Below are 23,048 nucleotides of genomic sequence, written 5' to 3'. Positions count from 1 at the left end.
AGAGGTGCTTATTGGGAGCATGAAGAAATAAAGGAAGGCAATAATCACAGCCAGAACATTTTAAGTAAAGACTGGTTAAATCCGATGTTATCTTGAATGAGAACTAGGTTTCAGAGCATATTCTGAATTTACAACACAGGAAATTTGAAGGAAATCCTGCAGGCCTTTTAGAAGACGGGGGTTGATTTTCCCTGTGGTTTTTCTTGCTGTTTGTTTTTGTTGCTACTGCTGTTGAATGGGGAGGAGACAGGAAGAATATTTTTTTAGGAAACAAAATACAAATTATGTTTATCTAGATCTTTCAGCATGGAATCAACCTCCTACATTCTTAAGCAGTACTTCTTCTTAGTGTTTTTCCCACCATGGGTCCACCATTTTTCAGATTAGCCACAAGTGTTGATCCATTGGTTGTGACAAGAATTGACCAATTGGCTTGTTGCCTGATCCTGATCCCATGGGCTGGGAAAGAGTAGCTGGCCCAAAGCCACCCAGCTGGCTTTCACGCCTAAGGCGGAACTAGAACTCAAAGTCTCCTGGTTTCTAGATTGGCGCTTTAACCACAATAGTAGACCAAATTGCCTGTTTTCTTATGCAGCACTATTCTGATACATGAAACAAACTAGAGCTTATCTCAAGAGTCCTGTTTTTTCCACCTTTACATGATACATACTTGATACCTAAATCCGTGACTAAATTTAGGACTGATGGCAAGAACTCATACCAGCCTCATTTGGCGTTTTGTGGAGAGAGAGAGAGAGAGAGAGAAGAAATTTACTTGAGACCTGACATAAGATGCAGGTAATAAAAAGTTTGTAGAAAATGTTGTAATCAGTATATTATATCTCTACATTTTAATTCTCCAGATCCGAAGGCATTGTTGTACTCTGTCCTTGACACTGCACCACAAGGACATGGGAACTGACCACATTCTGGTCCCAAAACATATGGAATTTTTATACAGTACATATGCCAGAACAAATAAACTGGAGAATATAATATTATATAACAAGCTCACATACAATGTAGGAAAAGACAAGCCTATTGAGTGGACACACGCACATATATACTTGCTATTAAAGCCAGATCCTGCTTTCCCCTCAGGAACAAAGACGGTGCCTTCTCTGCCTTACCAAGCTCACTATCATCAGATGACTTCAATCATTGTTTTCAAATTAAGGTCCAGAATTGAAAGCCATTTTCTAACTAAACGCATAGCTGTTTTGAATTAAAGCTATATTGGCTTCTCTTTATCGTTTGTATCATAATTTAATTAAATAGGCCTCCTGTGGAAGAATTTGTTCTCTTCTAACATGTCACAAGCAGTAGTGCTTACCAACTCCAGCTGCTATTCCCACATGAAGCATGCCTTTACAATAAGCAAGCAAATACACAGACTTTCTCCAAAACCACAAGCAAATGCTGGGTGGCTAATTTGTTTCTTCTTGTCTAATATTTTTTCCTCATGGAACCCAATGGCACTTGCTGAAGCCAGCAGAGGTACAATGTAAAGATGTCTTGGGGTTACAGGAACAATTAGATTGCTAAATTCTGGTCACAGTTCCTGTTTCCAAATAGTTCTATAACAGCCTTCTTAAATCTAGTTCCCTTCAGATATGTTGTGATTGTAACTCCAAGGATCCTTAATGCTGACTGCAAATTGTGCATTCACCATGTATCTGGAGGGCACCAGGTTGCATGAAGCTGGCCTACATACTTTAAATTGGAGAATTGGTCTGGATTTGTTGGTCCATTTAGTTTCTTTCTTAAATTCTGAGGTCTTAAATTCCCATCAACCATAACCAGCATAGCCGATGACAAGGAGTGGTAGTTCAAAATCCACAGTAGGCATCAAGCTGCCTACCAACCTGATCCACAGAGGAATTAAAAAATTTAGATGGCAGGTGTGAAGCTCCACTCCTTTTTATATGTATATGATAAAAAGAGGTAAGGTTTCTATTACATGGTCACACCTGCCCTGTCAAAATTTAAATGCTCTGCAGCAGGTGTCCCTGATGCCAGCTCCTTCATTCCATTTCAGTTCTTTGTTGTAGCAGAGGAGATGATTATCTCAAAGTGAATGATTCCAATATACATCTCCATCTTGCTATGACTTTCCCATCATTGTTAGCCTGGTTAACACAAAGCTACTAATGGTAGTGCTACTAAATCTATCCTGAAAAAATCTGGACAGCAAATGGCTGATCACAAAGAAATGCAAAAATTTGTTAACTCTTTGCTGCCATCTAAAGGTCCTCCATATTTTTGTATGTATGTATGTATGTATGTATGTATGTATGTATGTATGTATGTGTCAAGATAGCAGGTATAGGCATAAACATAAACAGAGGAAGTAAGTACAGATAAATGGGGACAGTAGGACAGGGACGGTAGGCACACTGCACACCCTCTTTATGGACCTCTTAGGAATGAGGTGAGGTACACGGTAGACAGTTTGAGGTTGAAGCTGTGAGGATTTAAGGCTGTAACAACGGAGTTGGGTAGAGCATTCCAGGCATTGACCACTCTGTTGCTGAAGTTGTATTTTCTGCAATCGAGTTTGGAGCAGTTTACCTTGAGTTTCTATCGATTGTTTGCCCATGTATTATTGTGGCTGAAGCTGACAGGTAAGACGTTTGTAGCCCAGCTTTGGTAGTCCTGTAATGGCGACTGAAAGGATTCCTTGTCTCAGCACTAGAAATGCCCTCCTCTGCTCATACAAGGCAAGACTTAGGACTACATTGACACTGGGGTTATTTGATATTATTGACTAAGCAGCATTCTATAAAGTTGTCACTTTAACCAATGATTTGATTCAGATGTCACGCTGAGGAGAGAAAATCACTTGGAAAAACAACGAAGCAATTGCATATTAGATTTTTTTTAATTCATTTGTTCAGCTTGCATAAGATTACTAATATAATAGGTATTTAAAGTGATATGCTGCACATTAATAATGCATATTAAGATGACACACTGAAATGATTTAGCTATAGTAGTTCATTTTATATGGGCTTTTGCTCACTTTTACCCTCCATTGTTTTAGTTTGTTTCATCTCTGTTTTATCATGAATGGCCAAAGGAGAGAGAATTTAAAAATGTGTGTAATGATATAATCATGCCAAACCACACAATTTAATGCAAGTTCATAAGGGGATCAATTTGCATGATATTATTGCATTAGGGTCACTATTTTGGTATCCTGTATTTTGCTGAAGACACTGCTGTATTTTTTCTCCCAGAAAATATTTTCTAATGGACAGCTACTATATGGAATGAAATAAGCAAATCAAGACTAATATCAGTATTAAATACTATAAATAAGGCATTATTTAGGATTGTTTGTTTGTTTGAAAATTTTTTAACTCTGTGAAACTTATACGTGTTAGAACTGTACAGTTCTTTAGTTGCTAAGTCTCCAAGATTTAGGATGGAAATATGGTTTTGAAAATATATGCCTCACATTTTATTTAATAGTAATAGTTTTCTGCTTGGATGGAGACCATTCCAACTTAATTTCCCTTCATTCATATGTTTATCTTTGGAATGTTTGGCATTATTATGATTTTCACACTATAGCCTTGGTTACAATAATAGACCATAACATTACATTTATCCACAGGAAACCTATTCGTGAATCCTTAAAATTCTGATAACTTGAGAGAAGCAAAGTATCCAAACTTGTATTTAATTATATTTTGAGTCTTTGAAAAAAAATACAGTGAATCATTATCTGAGATGGTTGTTGGGACTGGACACCCTTTGCAGCTTTTCCCCCGCCACGATCGGGAAAAAAGTTATAGTTGCTTCATTGCCATTCAGTGACTAAAAATTCTGCCATTACTCAACTCAGTAATGAATTGAGTTTGATATCAATTTTGTGATTCACAAAATAAATTAGTGTCGTATTCCCAGATGCTATTCTGATATTTCCAAATTTTTCAAATTAGGAAGTATTTGGAGGTATGAGTATCTACCTCAGAAAAGAGATGTGAATTACAGTCAACTTTTTGTTTATCTTGGATTGTAATCTGGATTGTTTTTTGTTTTTTTCTTCATGGACCCCTTTTCCAGTTAGTTCTGCCATACCTTCCTTTTTATTGTTTGAAGTGACGAGTTGTAAGAGCAAATGCAAGAAAATGGAAGGAGGCTCCCTGCTCAGCTTTTCTCTACTCTAAAGTTGTATGAAGAGCACAGCAACTTTCCAGGACAAACTAAAGAAAAATGAAAATGATGGTTGCAAAATATAGAATCAAATAGAACAGTTAGTCATGGTTAAGATTAAAAGTAGCAAGTTAAGAAGAAAAGTAGCAAAGCAATTTTTATGGAAACAAAAATCATTTTGGAAATGAGTAAAGTTGGCTAAACAAGGAGCCTTCAGTGGGGACAAAATTATTTGGGCAGAACAATAGTGGCGTATTGAAGAGCAGAACTGAAATAAATGCTATAAATGTCAGGAGCCAAGAAAAAATAAATGGAAAGAAAGTAATAAATGCTGTGAGAATATTGAAAAGTGGTCAAGCTAAAGGGAAATACATTGTAACTGGAGAATTACTAAAATAGGGACATGATCTGTTAATTGAGTGTATGGCTTGTTTAATCTGCATTGTATTATTTTCTGATCGGAAGAATGTAACCCTAGTCATCTAATTGATAGCAAAAAAAAGGAATACAAAATGCAGAGGGATTCATTTATTTCAGAGAATGAACCAGGAGGCTGGAGTTGGCAAGATTTTGATCAAAGGCTACAAGAGATGACAATAATCAAAAGGTGACTATGGTTTATGCTGGGCAGGGGATGTTCTGATCAGTATTTTGTGCTTCAGGGTAATTGAAAAACATATAAACTTGAAAAAAAAAAGTCTGTTGCATGTTTAGAGAAAGTGTGTGATAAAGTACGAACCTTTGAATTATGAAATGTTTTGGCATGTAGTGAATCAAAACTCGATTGCTCTGTGATAAAAAAAAAGGATGTGATGAGTAGTAAGTGGTTTTTGTGAGGAATGAATGCTTGTCAAAAGATGTGAAAATGGCTGTGTTTCTGTCTACTTTGTTACATGGAAGTTATTGTTGGTGGGTAAGGGCAAATATAAATAGAGGTAGTCCTCAACTTACAACCGGTTGCTTAGCAACCATTCAAATTTATGGTTGACTTCCCCAGAGCTACTTCCAACCCAGTTTCAAAGTTTAAATAGCTGCTCCCCATCCCTCACCCCTACCCCCATGGTCCCATATTCACATTTGGGGCACTTGGCAACCCGTCCACATTTACAAACTTTTGCACTGTCCCGCAGTCACTTGTCCATGATTTATGATAGATTTTTTTGTTGTTGTTGTTGTTTGCCACAAACTGGTTTCCATGTGCTTTAGTTAGACTCTTTTCTTTCTCTTCTTTTTCTTAACTCGTACCAGTTTCTTTGGCTTGTTATTTCTTTCTCCCTTTCTGTGTGTTGCATTACACCGCTAAGGAACAATGTCATGGACCTGAGAACAATTCTAAGAAATTAAAACAGAAGGGCAATAACTGTCAAAATTCAGAATTTGTTTTAATATTCTTGGTCTTGTAATAACCAAAAAGCATGCGCAGGCTGGCCGGACAAATCTTTGCCTTCTTCTCAGGGCACATGAGTTTTTAAAACATTCACTGAGAAATTTGGAGAATGGGGTGTCCCATATGAATTCTTTCCAGCTGTTGATGATCTTTCCAGGAAGAGATGGAGCAATCTTTCTGGCTTGGACTCCTTCTGGATTTTCCCTTAAGGTGATAAACTTATTATCATTTATTGGTATCTCTGCTGACTAATATGTAACCATTTTCATGCTGTATAATTTGCTCATCTCATGTTCAAAATACTTGATTTATGTCCTTCTGCTAAGCGCAGTGTTCATGCTTGACAGATAAGGAATCTTAGTAAATTTCTCCCAAACCTTCTCCACTCAAAAGCTTCCTTTGTTATGCAGACTGGGATTGGGGTTGCTGCAGCCATGCTACCCTCTGTAAATCAGGATGCCCTGCTCCTGTTATCCATATACTTGTGCCTATAATTTATTTCAGTTCACACAAAGTCCCTCATATCACATTATCCCATAGAGCAGTGACAGATTTACTGTATATTCCTTTCCAATGAGATTTTTAATTTAATAGAAGTTGCTGTATAGCGGAATGATTTGTTACACTGTGTGGTGACGTTTTGGCAAATGACAACCTACCTCAGTAATCTGGCAGGCCTCTATCCACAGAAGTGGTTTAGAGTTGGGAAAGTTCAGCTTCGGTTGCTGTGGTGCAAACATTTTGTTGGTTTCTCTTCCCCATTTCATCAAACCAGCAGTAGAGAATGCCCAGACAAAGCCAAATTATATATATTTGGGGTACATCGTCTTTCCACAACTCCTGTTTTGTTTTCATCTAGGAAAAATAGTGTTTGTGTGTAATGAATCTGTGATTTGTATTCTAAATCAACTGTTTCAAAACATATTTATCTGCTTTCCATTCATATTTGCTGAATTGATTTCCAAGGAAGCGTGTTAGAAATGGGATGACAAATGTTCAAAAACAGAGGGAAAAGAGCCAGAAATAAAGACCGATCTTTCCCTCCCTCCCTCCCTCCCTCCCTCTCTCTCTTTCTCTCTCTCCCTCTCCCTCCCCCCTCTCTCTCCCTCTCTGTTTGTGGGTGAATGTGTGCATGTCTTCCAGTCAGTCTTAATTCCTGGTGACTTCCTAGACAAGTTTATGCAGTTTTCTTGCAAGATTTCAGAAATGGTTTTCTTAGCCTTCTTCCTAAGGCTAACAGACCCAACTGTGTTTGTGCCTAAAGTGGAACAGTTACTCGTAGTCTCCCAGTTTATTTCTTTAACCACTAGATCAAACTGTCTCTCTAATAATGCCTTAGCTTTTAAATATTGAAATTAATATCTATTCTGGATCTCCTAGAGTTTTTTTTTTTAATATAGTGATTATGTGCCTTAGATATTAGGTGTATTCAAATCCTAATGAAATCACTGAAAGTTATTTGAGATTATTTTTGTTATGTATTGATACATTTCAGTGGGAGTTTCAAATTTGCCTTAGTTGCTGATTGGCTGACAGCCTCTCCAGGATTGTATATAAGGAGGGCTGCAGCCTCAGAGTTTTTGCTGAAGTCTCACTGTATATTAAAGAGCTGTTGTCACTTGCTTGCTTGTGCCTCTCGTTATTCCCGCGCTATAACATTGGCGATGAAGGTGGGATTGAGGCCACAAGAAGCGAACCAGTGAGACCACGAGCTTCAGCTAGGCGACGAGGCGAACAACAGGTGGCATACCGAATATGTCCGCCTACGTTCCGCCCAAGCCTTTTGACCCGGCCCACGAAAAATGGGTCTCATACCTAACGAGGTTTGAGTGCTCGCTCGAAGCCAGCGACATGCAAGGACTCTCCGCTAATCGGAAGAGAGCCCTTTTTCTAAGCCACTGCGGACCGGATGTGTTCGAGATGGCGGAGTCACTTTGTGAGCCGACGCCGGTCCAGACCGTTCCCTGGGACACCTTGATGGCAACCCTTCGGGCTCACTACGCTCCCGTGCCCTCCAAGTTCGTGCAGCACTACGAATTCAGACAACGTGTGCAATGAGAGGGAGAACCGGTCAGCGCTTACATGGCGAGCCTGCGTAAAGCCGCAACGCATTGCGACTATAGAGACTTAGACGATGCGCTGCTCGAACAGCTAATTTGCGGCGTCTGAGACACAAGACTGCAAACGCGGCTGCTCGCTAAGCCTGATCTAACACTTGTTGGAGCCCTAGACAAGGCCAGGGCTCATGAAGCCTCCACGAAAGCCGCAGAAGCGTTGCAGCGCCCATTGATCAGCAAGGACACCCCCAAGTCTACACCAGTGCATAGGGAAGACGCCAGATCCAGCTCGGAATCCGAGTCAGATGAGGATGTTTTCCACACAGAGCACCAAAAGAAGGACGCAGGCAACCCCCGGCGAAGCTGCCCCAGCTGTGGCGGAAATCATGATAGACTATCCTGCAAATACAGAGATGCCATTTGCAGGCGTTGCAAAAAGAAAGGGCACTTGGCGCGAGTTTACAGAGCCATGCTGCCCAGAAAACACCAACCACGTGACCGCCGCAGCCAACCAGAATTGACGCGCCAGAAACAACCAATCAAAGATGGTGGCGCTAGAAACCGGCGCGAGTTTGAACCGCGAGATGGCCGCAGCACACACGTCAATCAGGCCAGCACGGCGATCAAAGACAAGGTCTGCACGGTGGTCGAAATTAACGGCAAACCTTGTGAAATGGAAATTGACACCGGATCAGCTCTTTCCATAATGTCATGGGCGACCCTGAAGACCATTCTGCCATCGTTCCGGAAGGACCAGCTATCCAGACAAAGAGTGCGCATCCTAGATTACCAGGGAAACCGAGTTCCCGTCGAAGGCGTAGGCATGTTCCGAATAACCTACGGCGACTTCGAAAAAGACCTGCCTCTAACTATCGTCACCAAGCAGCTGCCCAGCCTTCTGGGTATGGGGTGGTTCCGAGCCCTTGGCATGGGTTTCACCAGCGTCCACCGCATACTCGAATCGTCATTGAAGGACAGCCTCCTGAACGAGTTCCAGGACGTCTTTGGGGACATGTTGGGCAAGTATGTGGGAACCCCTATCTCCCTAAATCTAGACCCCAACGTGGCCCAAATAAGACTAAAAGCTAGATGGGTGCCTTTTGCATTGAAGCCAAAGATCGATGCAGAACTGGACAAATTGATTAGACAAGGAGTGTTGGTCCCTGTCGACCACGCAAAGTGGGAGACCCCCATAGTAACCCCAGTTAAATCTGATGGCTCAATCAGAATTTGCGCCGACTACAAATGCACGATTAACAAGGCTTTGCAGCTGAGCGCCTATCCGGTGCCGATCGTGCACCATCTACTACACTCCCTGGGGCCCGGAAATTTTTTTGCCAAATTAGACCTAGCACAGGCCTATCAACAATTACCCGTTGACGACGCCACGGCTGAGGTGCAAACAATTGTGACTCACAGGGGTGCATTCAAATGCACCAGGCTCCAGTTCGGGGTGAGCGTCGCACCTGGCCTTTTCCAGAGCACCATGGAGCGCCTGTTGCAAGGACTCCCGGGGGTGGTGCCCTATTTTGATGATGTTTTAATCAGCGCCCAAAATGAACAACAACTAGGTGACAGAGTGAGGAACGTCCTGACCAGATTTAGAGAAGCGGGACTTAAACTTAAGAGGAACAAATGCATGATCGCTGTTCCCTCTGTTGAATTTCTGGGGTACAAGGTTGACGGCACAGGCATCCACCCCATTGAGAGTAAAGTAAGGGCCATCAAGAGCGCACCCACCCCCAAATCCAAATCGGAGCTCCAAGCCTTCCTTGGATTGCTCAATTTCTATTCAATGTTTTTAAAAGACAAGGCCACCGTCGCGGATCCCCTGCACAAACTGTTGGGAAAGAACATTCCATGGGTGTGGGGCAAGGTGGAGGCAGCCTCATTTGAGGCCGTTAAAAAACTCTTGTCAGAAGACAGCTTCCTCATTCAATATAACTCGGAGCTACCGCTCGTATTGGTCTGTCGCGCTTCCCCCTTCGGAGTTGGTGCCATCCTGGGCCATAGACTGCCGAACGGCCTAGAGGCGCCCATTGCGTTCTACTCTCACACTCTGTCCAGCGCAGAGCGTAACTACAGTCAATTGGACAGAGAGGCTCTGGCTGCGATTGCGGGTGTTAAGAAATTTCATGAATACCTCTATGGCCGTCACTTCGAACTTGTGACAGACCACCAGCTGTTGCTAGGACTTTTGGCCAGTGACAAGCCCACCCCCGCTGCCCTGTCCCCCTGATTGACCAGCTGGGCCATTTTTCTGTCGGCCTATTCATACCAGCTTGTCCATCGACCTGGACGGACTTTGGGCCACGCGGACACCCTCAGCCGCTGTCCCCTCCCCGAACTGCTTGTCAACCCTACACCTGAAGCCCCCGTTCTCTTGATCGACGTTTTGACTTTGGGACCGATCTCCTCTTGTGAGGTGGCTAAAGCCTCTGCAAGGGACCCTGTGATCTGCACTGTGATGGGGTGGGTCCTTAAGGGGTGGCCTTCCAAGGTGGACGGTGGAGATTTCCAGACTTTTGTGAACAAACGTAACGAATTGTTTATGCAAGGGGGTTGTCTGTTGTGGGGCGATAGGGTGGTGGTACCAATGAAACTGTGAACGAGGGTCTTAGATTTGCTGCACAAGGGGCACCCGGGAATAGTTCGTATGAAAAGCTTAGCCCGCAGTTATGTATGGTGGCCCAACATGGACCAAGACATCTCCGAGTGGGTGGGGAAGTGCAGGCCCTGCCAGGAATCTCGCCCCGATCCCCCGATAGCGCCCCTCCGAGAGTGGGAGAAACCAAAGGGACCATGGGGAAGGATCCATATTGACTTTGCCGGTCCCTTCCATGGGCAAACATTTTTAATCATAGTCGATGCTTTTTCTAAATGGCTCAAAATCATACTTATGTCTTCAACCACAGCCGAAGCAGTCATTTAGGCTCTTCAGAAATTATTTGCCACCCACGGGCTGCCAGATACTCTTGTATCCGATAACGGGCCCCAATTCACAGCGACTCAATTTGAGAGCTACCTGGCCGGACTGGGCATTCGCCATGCCCTATCGGCCCCTTTCCATCCGGCTTCTAATGGCCTTGCTGAACGTTTCGTAAGAGCAGCCAAGGAAGCACTGTCCAGGCTAGATGATGGGGACTGGCAGGCCAGAATAGACCAATTTTTGGCAGTTCAGCATGCCACACCATGTACGGCCACAGGGAGAAGCCCAGCCGAACTCCTCATGGGCAGGAAACTTCGGTGCATTCTAGACAGACTTCACCCCAACTACTTGCACAAGAATTTTAAGGGAGAGACCACGGGACTAAGGCAGTTCTAAGTTGAGTCCCCGGTGTTCGCTCGTAATTATGCTAGCGGACCTCTGCGGGTTGCAGGAACCATAGTGGGCATAACGGGCCCTAAATCTTATACAGTAGACGTTGGGGTAGACAGAATCTGGAAGCGCCACATAGATCAGCTTCGGAGGAGGCTAGTCAGCGAGGCCAATATCAATTTAGAAATCTCCGAACCTAACTACAACAACTTTCCCAAAACAGCTAACTCAAGCCTTGGTTCCAGCGCTGCCCCAGCGAGTCGACACTCCCAGCCAGGGATAACCACGCCCCGGACAAAATCCAGGAGGTTCCATTGGCGGAGCCGGGAGAGACAGAAGGTCCCTCCGACCGGTTCGACGCCCCACCCAATACTGAACTGCGCAGGTCGACCAGAACGAGAACTCGCCTAGGTCACCTGCGAGACTTTGTGTGTACTTATGTAAATATTTGAATGTCAGTGCCTTCTGGGAAGGGAGGGGTGTTATGTATTGATACATTTCAGCGGGAGTTTCAAATTTGCCTTAGTTGCTGATTGGCTGACAGCCTCTCCAGGATTGTATATAAGGAGGGCTGCAGCCTCAGAGTTTTTGCTGAAGTCTCACTGTATATTAAAGAGCTGTTGTCACTTGCTTGCTTGTGCCTCTCGTTATTCCCGCGCTATAACAATTTTACCTTTAAAATAGACCTGAGATAGAAGTTAGATAGAGATAGACATTATTTGATTATATTCTCAACACAAAGCAGGATTATCAAGTGTGCTTTGAAGAGGAATATTGGCCATGTCACACATCTGATTAGCACCAGGTAGAATGCAAGATTATTATTTTTTAAAACTATTTTTGGATAGAGAGAAAACTGCTTAACATGACATATGGCATATCAAAAATACCATAATGATATTTTCTGTTCATACTTTTTATAATAAGATGGCTCTATTACATATAACATTACTGGAAATGTGCTACTCTTCAGATCTAAAGCAGGAAATGTGCTATGATATGGGTGGGTCTCTCAGTTATTTCTTAAAGAAGCTATGATCACATCCTGTTGCCACCTCACTAATGCTTCCTTAATTCAGATGTACATCTGGGAAGTTCCTGGAGATTGGTAGTCTGTGGAGCTTCTGGGCTATTATTGAGAGTTTGGGGTTGTAGGGTTGTAATAAGCTAACTGTAATAATTCTGTCTGAGTCCATTCCACTATACACAAATGGATTGGACTCAAGCAGAACTAAAAGCCCTGGAGAGAAAGATCAGAAAAGTAATGACGATGAATCGTGGCCTTCATCCATGCAGCGATGTTGACAGACTTTACTTACTAAGAAAAATAAGTCGGTATTACAAGTGCACCAGATAGTTAGGTATATTAATATAATAAAAATGTCCAATAAAATCAGCATTGGAATAATATCTGAAAAAGACTCATTGAAGGTAGTATACAATGAAGACTTGCTGAATGCTGAAGAGACCAAACTGGCCTGCAAGAAAGAATAGAAAAGAGACATGGCACAGGGCATATTACGTGGCCACTACATTAGCAATAGCAACAGGACTTAGACTTATATACGATTCTGTAGTGCTTTACAGCCCTCTCTAAGCGGTTTACAATGTCAGCATATTACCCATCTGCATCCTTGTTTTACTGACCTCAGAAAGATGGAAAACTGAGTCAACCTTGAGCCAGTCAGGATCGAACTCCTGGCAGTCGGCAGTATTATCCTGCAATACTACGTTCTAACCACTGTGCCACCACGGCTCTTTTTCTTTTTAAAAGAAGAAAAAAAAGTAACAGGCAACGCAGATAACAAGATCTGGCAATGGCTAAGAGCAGAAAAATAGAAGAAAGACACAGAGGAGCTAATTCTGGCTTCACAAGACCAAGCCTTAAGAACAAATGCATACAAAGCCAGAATTAAGAACACAGCTCAGACCATAAATGCCACCTCTGAAAAGAAGCTGAAGAAATGGTAGGCCACTTTTAGCTGCTACAAGATTGCAGAAACTGACTACAAACCACAGCATGACAAAAGAGCAACAGTACATTGGAGGATTTGCATGAGATACAATTTACCAGCAAGTAAGAACACCTGGGACCATAAAACAGAGAAAACAAAAAATAGAAAATAAAGAAGCTAAAGTACTCTGGGATTGTCTGAATTCAAACAGACAAGCACCTGCCACATAATATCCCAGGCTGAGGTTTGAGCCTGAACACCTTAGGCTCAATTGCTGATAAGAAACTCAAAAAACTCTGGACAGGAGACAGCAGAATAAGAGAGAAAAAAACTGAAGAAAATCACAAACTACAAATGCCTGCAAATAGAAATAGAATGAGTATGACAAAAGAAGACAAAATAGCCACTACATTAGCAATAGCACTTAAACTTACAAAGGCATCTTGGGTGCAAGCCAGGGGTGGGCTGCTGGGGGTTCGCAGGGGTTCGGGAGAACCTCTAGCTAAGATTCTGTGCAGTTCGGAAAATCCCCAAATCCCACTCCTGGCTGGCCCCTCCCACCCCTTCCCCCCCTTGAGTCCCCATGTGGCCCATTTTGGATGCAAGGAAGTGCAGGGTGCACACGGAGGCTCAGGGGTGGCAAAAAATGGGCCTACTGGAAGTTTGGGAAGGCCAGAAACAGGCCTGTTTCCAGCATCCAGAGGGTCTTCAGAGCCTGGGGAGGCCGTTTTCACTCGCCCGGAGGCTCAAGGAAAGCTTCTAGAGCCTGGGGGTGGGGGGCAAACTGCCCCCCCGCTGTGGTGCAGGAGGTCAACTAGGCCACACCCACCATGGTCACACCTACCCAGCAACCAGGCAGAGAACCCCTTGCTAAAATTTTTGAAGCCCACCCCTGGTGCAAGCCCAAGACATCTGGAGCACCATTTGAACATATCAACATTGAACATATACAGCATGCTGTAGCTTTATATGAATAACCTGAAGTTCTATGGGAAAACACCCTCTAAAATATGATGCCTTGGAAGTGATGTCCCAGTGCCTGGAGGCCGTGCGGGTCTGGATGGGGAGAAACAGGCTTCGACTCAACCCTTCCAAGACCGAGTGGCTGTGGCTGCCGGCGTCCCGGTATAGCCAGCTGACGCCATCGCTGGTTAATGGGGGTGAATCATTGGCCCCCACGGAGAGGGCCCGCAACTTGGGTATCCTCCTGGATGCGCGGCTGTCTTTAGAAGGGCATATGACAGCCGTGGCCAGGGGGGCTTTTTGTCAGGTTCGCCTGATACGCCAGTTGCGCCCCTTTCTGGACCGGGACTCCCTACGCACGGTCACTCAAGCACTCATCACTTCTCATCTGGACTACATGGGGCTCCCCTTGGGGTACACCCGGAGGCTCCAACTGGTGCAGAATGCGGCTGTGCGGGGGATTATGGGAGCGACGGGGCGCTCCCATGTGACTCCTCTCCTGCGCGAGCTGCATTGGCTTCCGGTGGACTTCCGGGTGCGCTTCAAGGTGTTGGTGATCACCTTTAAAGCGCTCCATGGCTTAGGGCCAGGGTACTTACGGGACCGCCTTCTGCCACCAATAGCCTCCCACCAGCCGGCTCGCTCCCACAGAGAGGGCCTCCTCAGGGTGCCGTCGGCCAGACAATGCCGGCTGACGACCCCCAGGAGGAGAGCCTTCTCTGTGGTGGCACTATGGAACAATCTACCCCCAGAGATACGAGTGATCTCCGACCTCCGGATTTTTCGTCGGATTTATTTTTTTCAGTTAGCCGATCTGTCTTGATTTTAGGGTTAGTTTTAAAATTTTAATATTGATTTTAATTGAGAAGTTTTAAATTATGGGCCAAATTTATAAATTATTTTAACTTTTAACTGTGATGTTTGTATAGATGTTTTTATCTTGGCTGTTCACCGCCCTGAGTCCGAAAGGAGAAGGGCGGTATAGAAATTTGAATAATAAATAAATAAATAATAAAAATAGAATTGCTGGTCAATACTGTTTGTATATACAGCCAAGATATTGTAATGGAGTTTGCACTGGACAAATGTGCCACGCTCACCATCAAACAGGGAAAAATAGCAAAAATTGAAGGAATCAAGATGCTCTATGAAAAAAAAATAATAATGAGCCTGGATGAAGAAGGTCACTACAATTATCTGGGTATGCGGATAAAAATCCCAAATCCAGTCTAAACATCTGGCTGATTGGGTTACCAACAAAAATAATACTTACAGTGCAATACATAAGACTGATTTACTATAATTAAGAACAACAAAAGGCAAGGCATTCAGAAATAAAATATTCATAGTAAGACTAAAATACAGATTAAAAGCATGATAATAAAATAAACCAGACTATCTTTGTTATCCTATCATTTAACATTGCCCCTCTAGACTCACTTAGTTTTCAGAAGTGGAAGTCAGCCTGCTATTTACTGGAAAGTTACCTTGAGACTGCCATCAAGTAGCACTGCCTACAGGCCTCGCCAACAGCTTCTCTAAGAATGTATGAGTTGTGCAGGAAGAATATTTCAAGTGTCAAGCCATAGAGTGCATAGGATATAATATGTATTGACTAGCTCCTTTATTGTACCTGGAAGCTAATAGGAAGCCTGGAGCAGAGGATTTATGTGCTTGTGAAGAGCAATGCCAGTCATTAATTGGGCCAATGCATTCTGGACTAACCAAGCTTCTAAGTAATCTTTAAGGGAGGCTCCATGTAGAGGACAGTGCTCTAGACTAGGTTGACTTTTAGGGGCAGGAGTTTTTGGGCTAATGCACCACTGATAATGCAATAAAAACTCAAATCTAACTGAAATGGAAATGGGAAGAAATAGGTGTTACATTGATTAGAATGGATTTATTCCTTTGATTTAAATGGAAGTATATGTAGGTGTGGCTGCCTTGTCTTGTCAGGGTTAAAAACTATTTAGATTTGGAATGCATAATTCAGGAATTGTATTTTTATTTAAGCATCCCCCCCTCTCTCTTTCTTTCTCTTCCTCCCTCCCTCCCTCCCTCCCTCTTGTTTTAGGAAACACCAAAATGTGGTTTAGTCATCATAAGGATGTTGGGAGGTCAGTATTACTAAATATTATGCAGCATGGAAGATTTAATTTTCAACAAGTGCAATAACTATAATAATTCTTTTATTTGGCATATGTAATTCAGTATTTTATATTTATGAAGATAAACATTTCTGAACAGTTTAATGAGTAGCAAGGTAATTTTCCCATTAAAACTCAAGGCTCTCCACATTTTTTAATAAACACTAAATTCACTGCCATATGTGTTTGTGGTTTTTCAGCCAAGATTGCAGCAAGTTACTTTGAAAGCTGCTTCAACATTCTGCTCAGGAGCCAAAACCACCAAAGTCTTATTGAGCCATGCTATTTTTTTTTAAAAGGAGTATTTTAAAGCATCTACAAAAACTCTATTTAGTCCATCAAATTTATTACATAGCTAGTAAATTGGAGGGAAAGGTCATATCTAATATTTTAAAAGGTTATAAATATTTTAAGACAAGCTAATTTTGTGCCATCAATTTCCCTGACATGATAGAAATACAATCTCTGAATGGTTGCAATAAAGTTTCAGCAGACTTTTGGAACCTAACAACATGTTATAGGAGATGTGCTACATCCATTTTTCACATCACTTTCATAGCTCTTGACTGCTATTTGCAGCTTTGGAGATATGGAAAGAGATGGAAGCTGATGATATCTTATCATTATTACCAAATATAGTTATTACCAAATATGATCAGAAACAGGAAGTTAGAAACATAAATTGGCAGCAGCCCCATGTCTCCTATAACACTGTAACTTTGATAGAATATTTCAGAATATGTTAGAGGCAGGCGTGGGCTGCTGTGGGTTCGCAGGGGTTCAGGAGAACCTCTAGCTAAGATTCTGTGCAGTTCGGAGAACCCCCAAATCCCATTCCTGGCTGGCCCCATCCACCCCATCCTGCCCCCCCCCAGGAGTCCCCACACACGCATTTTGGATGCAGGTAAGCACAGGACACGCCCGGAGGCTCAGAGAGGGTGAAAAAAAGGCCCACCGGAAGTTCAGGAAGAACTTCCAGAGGGCCTCCTGGGGAGGCTGGTTTCGCCTTCCAGGAGGGCAAAAATGCCCCCCCCCACCACCACCATGGTGCAGGAGGCTGACTAGGCCACACCCACCACACCCACCATGGCCACACCCACCCAGCAACCGAGAACCCCTTGCTAAAATTTTTGCCTCTAACCCCTGGTTAGAGGCAACTGAAAGAGAGAATGCACCATGGAATTAGCTTTCCATTTTGAGTGTGAAATTGCCAAGGAAGCAAATCCCCCTTCCTCTTTTTATAAGTGGATGTTCCACCTTGTGATAACGTAATGCCCAGATCATCTTGAGTAAACAATAAGACATGCAGTTTTGATACCTTCGGCACTTCTAGCTTCTTCAACATTTCCCCAACAGCTTGATTCTGACAAGACCCACACTGGAAAGATAAAATACACTCTGTTTACATCTGAGATGCAATATTTACTTATTCACTTTAATGTCTGACTTGCATTCCTGGTCCTTCCTCTCCCTGAATATCTTGGCAAATCTAACCATGAGAATTTAGATTATAAGCGTGCAGTTACAAAATAAAAAAGGAAGTGGAATCTCCTACATAATCTTCATGAAGAGAGGAAGGTTGCAGGCTTGTGAGAAATCTAAGCCAAAAGACTTTTAGTGTTTTTCCTAGCAAATATTTGCTGGCACTTTAAGGATGACATTATTCTATATAGTAGAAAAGCATTTGGAGATATAGTATGACAGCTACATGTGATTGAATATCTCTCAAACGCTTTTTGAATTGAATATACTATCTAGCATATTTTACAGTTCTGTTTCTACCTTGTTTCTTCCTGCATAGCTCAGTCTATTTGCCAAAATAATAATAATTAAAAAAAGGTTGCTAAATCGCCAAAAAGTCGAGTTCTAAACCTAATCTTGCATAGCTTCTTCTCCGGTAATATTATATTACTAACCAGAGCATACAAAACATTTGCTAGACCAATTCTCAAATACAACTCATCTGTCTGGAACCTGCACTGCATATCGGACATTAGTACAATTGAGCGTGTCCAGAAATATTTCACAAGAAAAATCCTCCACTCCTCTGCTCTCAACAAAATACCTTATGCCATCAGACTTGAAATTCTGGGCTTAGAAACCTTAGAACTATGCCGCTTCGGTATGACCTAAGCGTAGCTCATAAAATTATCTGCTACAACGTCTTATCTGTCAATGACTACTTCAGCTTCAACCACAACAATACACGAGCACACAATAGATACAAACTTAAGGTAAACCGCTCCAAACTCGATTGCAGAAAATATGACTTCAGCAACAGAGTGGTCAATGTCTGGAATGCACTACCTAACTCTGTGGTTTCATCCCCAAACCCCCCAAATTTTAACCTAAGACTGTCTATTGTTGACCTCACCCTATTCCTATGAGGTCTGTAAGGGGCGTGCATAAGAGCACCAGCGTGCCTACCATCCCTGTCCTAATGTTCCCTTTATTTGTATTCATTTTATGTATTCAATTCATGCTTATACTTATATATATTATCTAATACATACTTGACAAATAAATGAATAATAATAATAATAAATAAAGATTAAAACAGTATTCATTTGTAGTGAAGCAACAGATGCTAATGTGCTGAATGCTAGACGGAAGTGCTTTGGGTAGCAACTTCTCAGGAATTGTGCATGTGAGGTGGGAGCCACAGGTTGGGACATGTATTGCTCTGAATAGGTAAGCGGGGAGGGCTCTGAAGGGATGGGAACAGACTATAAGATTCCAATAGTGATTGGTTAAGGAAAATATGGTAAGAGTCAAGAAATGGGCCACTCACTGGACTGAGCCACAGGCATCTTGTTCCTGTGATACATTCCAATTTCTCACACTCAGCCCCAGGCCTTGGATGGCAGATGAACTAGATGATGAACTAGATCAGTCAAGATCAGTGATGGCTAACCTATTCTGGACCAAGTGCCCAAAGCACGTGTGTGCACACATGAATGCGCAAGCATACACCCGAACCCCCAAAATACGAAGCATGTATGTGCCCCCATGCAAGCCCATGTGCCCCCTGTGCCCTCATCCCCCTGCGCATGTGTGCACACCCTGTACTCACCCCACCCCACCCCGCACATGCACGTGCACTCCCCACACGTGCCCCACCCTGGCACATGCACACGTGGCCTCTGCACATGCTCAGCAGAGACCCAAAGACCAGCTGACCGGCGGGAGGTGCGTGCACATGCACAGTGGAGCTGAACTGGGGCAACGACTTGCGTGCCCACAGAGAGGGCACTGCATGCCACCTCTGGCACGGGTGCCATAGGTTCGCCATCATGGGTCTAGGTCAAGCTACCTTAATCCACAATCTGATTGTCTAGGAAAAGGCTGAACCAGCATGCTTTATCAAGATCTGGTTGAGACAAGAAGGTGGGGTCCTGTTCACTAAGATCTGCCCAGCAAATTGGGTTTGACAACAACTGAGGGTAGGGGAGGTGGATGCTTTGTTTTTCCACATCACTTTTTCTCTGAGTCTTGACCTGATAAATTATAGCTATCTGGAAGCTAAGTTTGTCTATTGCTTCCCCACGTATTTGTAGTAATGAATTTTTTTCTGTTGATAAAGAGTTGCTTCACTAGTCCTTTGTTAGATTCCTTATTCTATCTCCAGGAAACACACCCAAATAACTCCTTCAACATTTATTTCTTGAAACTGGTCCACTAAGCCAAATCATGACATTGTTCTCAATCAGCAGCTGAATAAATCAACTGAATCCATCTAGAAGTTGCATGATTGCTGTCAGATCCTTTGGCACATCTTTCCGTGGAGACTGTCATTTACAACTGGGATCTTTTCACAGCTGTTGTGCAAGTGGACAGTTCAATTCAAATTTCACTTCCAGGAGAGTCTGTTGAAATCATGAAATGTTAACTTCCTAGGACTTACTAGTTATCAGATAACACAGATGCAGTTGAAGCACTGAAGAAGAGATAAGGTGTCAAGGAAGACTTAATATTCTTCAAAGAAGGAGCTCATTTTCATAAGTACTAAGAGAGTTGACATGGAAAGCTACAGGGAAGGGCTGTAATCCAATTGATTCCTCTCTTCCCTGTGCTCATCTTGTTAATTATCTAAGTAATGGAGCAGGAAATGTACATTGTTTTTTTTAATGCTCTAACAGAGATGGAGATAAGTGAGATACCTGGCATGGAGAGTGAGTTCATTTAAAGGAATATATTTCAGAGAAAGATTGTTATATTCAAACCATAATTTTATATTTACTTTCCAATTTATGGGAAATTTACTTTGTTCATTTATTCAACATTTAATAGCAATAGCAATAGCACTTAGACTTATATACCGCTTCATAGTGCTTTTACAGCCCTCTCTAAGCGGTTTACAGAGTCAGCATATTGCCCCCAACAATCTGGGTCCTCATTTTACCCACCTCGATAGGATGGAAGGCTGAGTCAACCTTGAGCCTGGTGAGATTTGAACTGCTGAACTGCAGCTAGCAGTCAGCTGAAGTAGCCTGCAGTTCTGCGCCACCTCGGCTTGATTAAAGTTGCATTCTTAAGCATAAATATAATGATGAAATCAACAATGAACTACATTGCCAACATACATCTAACTAATTTAACTTTCTTCAGGTTCGTGGTCATCTGTGCTGCAATATTGCAAACATTTGCTATCCCCATTGAAATGAATGTATAGTTGACACCCAGGTTCATAAAACATAAATTCCCATTTTTAAGGCATATTTTGTCAAAAGCTCCAATGAGTAGTTTTTAGGCAGTCTGAAAGGGAAACAACAAAGGCGAATCAAAAGAAGAGAAAGGAAAGGGAGCAGGGGTGAAATCCAGCAGGTTCTGACCGGTTCTGGAGAACCGGTAGCGGAAATTTTAAGTAGTTCGGAGAACCGGTAGCGGAAATTTTGAGTAGTTTGGAGAACTGGCAAATACCACCTCTGGCTGGCCCCAGAGTGGGGTGGGAATGGACATTTTGCAATATCCTTCCCCCAGGAGTGGGGAGAGAATGGAGATTTTGCAGTATCCTTCTCCTGCCACACCCACCAAGCCACGCCCACCAAGCCATACCCACAGAACCGGTAGTAAAAAAAAATGGGTTTCACCACTGAAAGGGAGCATGAGAAAGTGATAACAGAATGGACAAGGGGATCTTGTTTAATGACAAATTGTTCAGACCTAAGTAAGTTCTTGTGGCTTATGATATATGATGTTCTGTCCCCAACCACATGCACACACACCAACAGACGTTCAAGAGTTAAAGACCAAACCAGCCGACAAAATCCTTTTCCTTATGATAACGGAACTTGGCAACAACCTAGTGGCTGCCTGCCAAGAGTTTATTATTTACAAAGAGGAGAGATAACTTCTCCCCACTTCTGATACATCAAAAGAAACAGCTCAATAATTACGGAGTCAATCAAGTCCAGAGATAATCCAGCAAAGTCTATAGCCAAAAGTCCGCAATGCAGAATGGCATGGAAGCTTTCAGCTTTGTTCGTCACAAGGTTTGACTGGCCACCACGCTCCCTTTTGTATCCTGTGGGGTGTGGTCCAGTGACTCAGCCTAATCTCGGGCACGCCTTTTCTTCTGTTGCGCGCGTTTATCTCTGCGACGCTAGCATGGATCCAGCCAAGACTCATTACCCTCATCACTGTCCATCTGTGGCTGCGTGGACGTGCTTGGCCCCGGCCCTATCTCTTGCTCTTCGGCGGACACCGAAGGCATTGCCAGAGAGGAGGGTCCTAGAGAGGGAGGCCTTGCCAACTCCTCTGCTTCACTCTCGGAGTCCTCTCCTGCCGATGACACAGGCTCAGATAACGGAGCCATAACATATAGAGAGGTATGACCATATGAACTTTCTGAATGAATGCAGGAAAGACTTTTTTGCGGCTTAACTGTTCTTCTCTCCTGCATCAAACCTGAATCTGCTGGGAGTAGAGATATTGAGCCTAGTGGACACCAGATTATTTCTCCATTTCTTTGCTTTTTTCCCTTTAGTCTCTCCATTTCGGTCTCCGTGGCTTATTCTGTGCCATTGTTTATTTCTCTTGATCATTTCAGAGCCAAAGCTAACAGAGCAAAAGATCATGTAACTGCTCATCTTTGAACTCCTCTTGCCAGAAGCAACACCAAGTTTACCTAGATCTCGAAGCGCTCTTCTTTCAATCGTCTCCCCTTGTTCTTATCTTAATGTCACGGTTACGGGAACTAACAGCGTATGGCATGAGTTTGGGCGAGTATCCATGAAATACTGTAATAAAAATGTTATATTTCTTCATATGAAGATGGGTGTTCTCGTAATAAAGTGAAACAATACTTCACATGCTGTCATTGGCCTACCACTTCTTTCAGCAAATTCAAATGACTCGAGTAAACATGTCGACTGTATTCTCATTTTAACATACGCTAGATTCCACTATTGGCCTTGTGATAGCCATTTCCCAGATTTAAGGTAAGACCTCCCAATTTTCTGCAGGCTTGACCATAAATCTCTGACTTGGCGTGTTCGAGTACTTAGGAAATGCCTTGCAAAAGCAAAATGCAGAATAAATTGGTACATGGACTTGACAAATCCCTGAACTCTAGCTGGTTTAGAATCTATCTAGTGCAGTTTAGGTGACATGTTCCTCTTACCCCACTTGGCCTCCTTCATATTATTGTATTAATTTTGCTAAGATTTTGAGGAATCAGAGAAATTTGAGTCAGTCTGGATTGGAATATCCAAATCATTTTTCTAGGGCTCCAATATCGGGTATGAAGGACTGTTCCGGCATCATGACTTTTCCTTCAAGGCTGCCTTTAATAGGTGCAATGCAGTGGTGGGTTCTGTGGATGTGGCTTAGTGGCCATGGCATGGCTTGGTGGGCGTGGCTTGGTGGGCGTGGCAGGGGAAGGATACTGTAAAATCTCCCTTCCCTCCCCAATCCAGGGGAAGGACACTGCAAAATCCCCATTTCCTCCTGATTAGCTGGGACTCGGGAGGCAGAGACTAGATGGGGGTGGGGGCCAGTCAGAATTTTTACTACTGGTTCTCCGAACTACTCATAATTTCCCCTACTGATTCTCCAGAA

General features: G+C 43.0%; 1 long non-coding RNA gene across 1 annotated transcript in view; it reads right to left on the bottom strand.

Moving 5' to 3' along the window:
* The window catches only part of LOC117666393 (uncharacterized), a 41,426-nt gene extending 24,069 nt beyond the window's left edge, over positions 1 to 17,357 (bottom strand). Inside the window, exon 1 of the long non-coding RNA XR_004591763.2 lies at positions 17,308 to 17,357. This is a non-coding gene — a long non-coding RNA (uncharacterized LOC117666393). The remainder of the gene's footprint in view (positions 1 to 17,307) is intronic.
* Between the last annotated feature and the right edge of the window lie 5,691 nt (positions 17,358 to 23,048).

Source organism: Pantherophis guttatus, chromosome 1 (genome assembly GCF_059756535.1).
Source record: "Pantherophis guttatus breed Tessera chromosome 1, ASM5975653v1, whole genome shotgun sequence".
Taxonomy (NCBI): domain Eukaryota; kingdom Metazoa; phylum Chordata; class Lepidosauria; order Squamata; family Colubridae; genus Pantherophis; species Pantherophis guttatus.
Note: the sequence above shows the minus strand (reverse complement) of the source record. Positions and strands in the feature narration are given on the sequence as shown.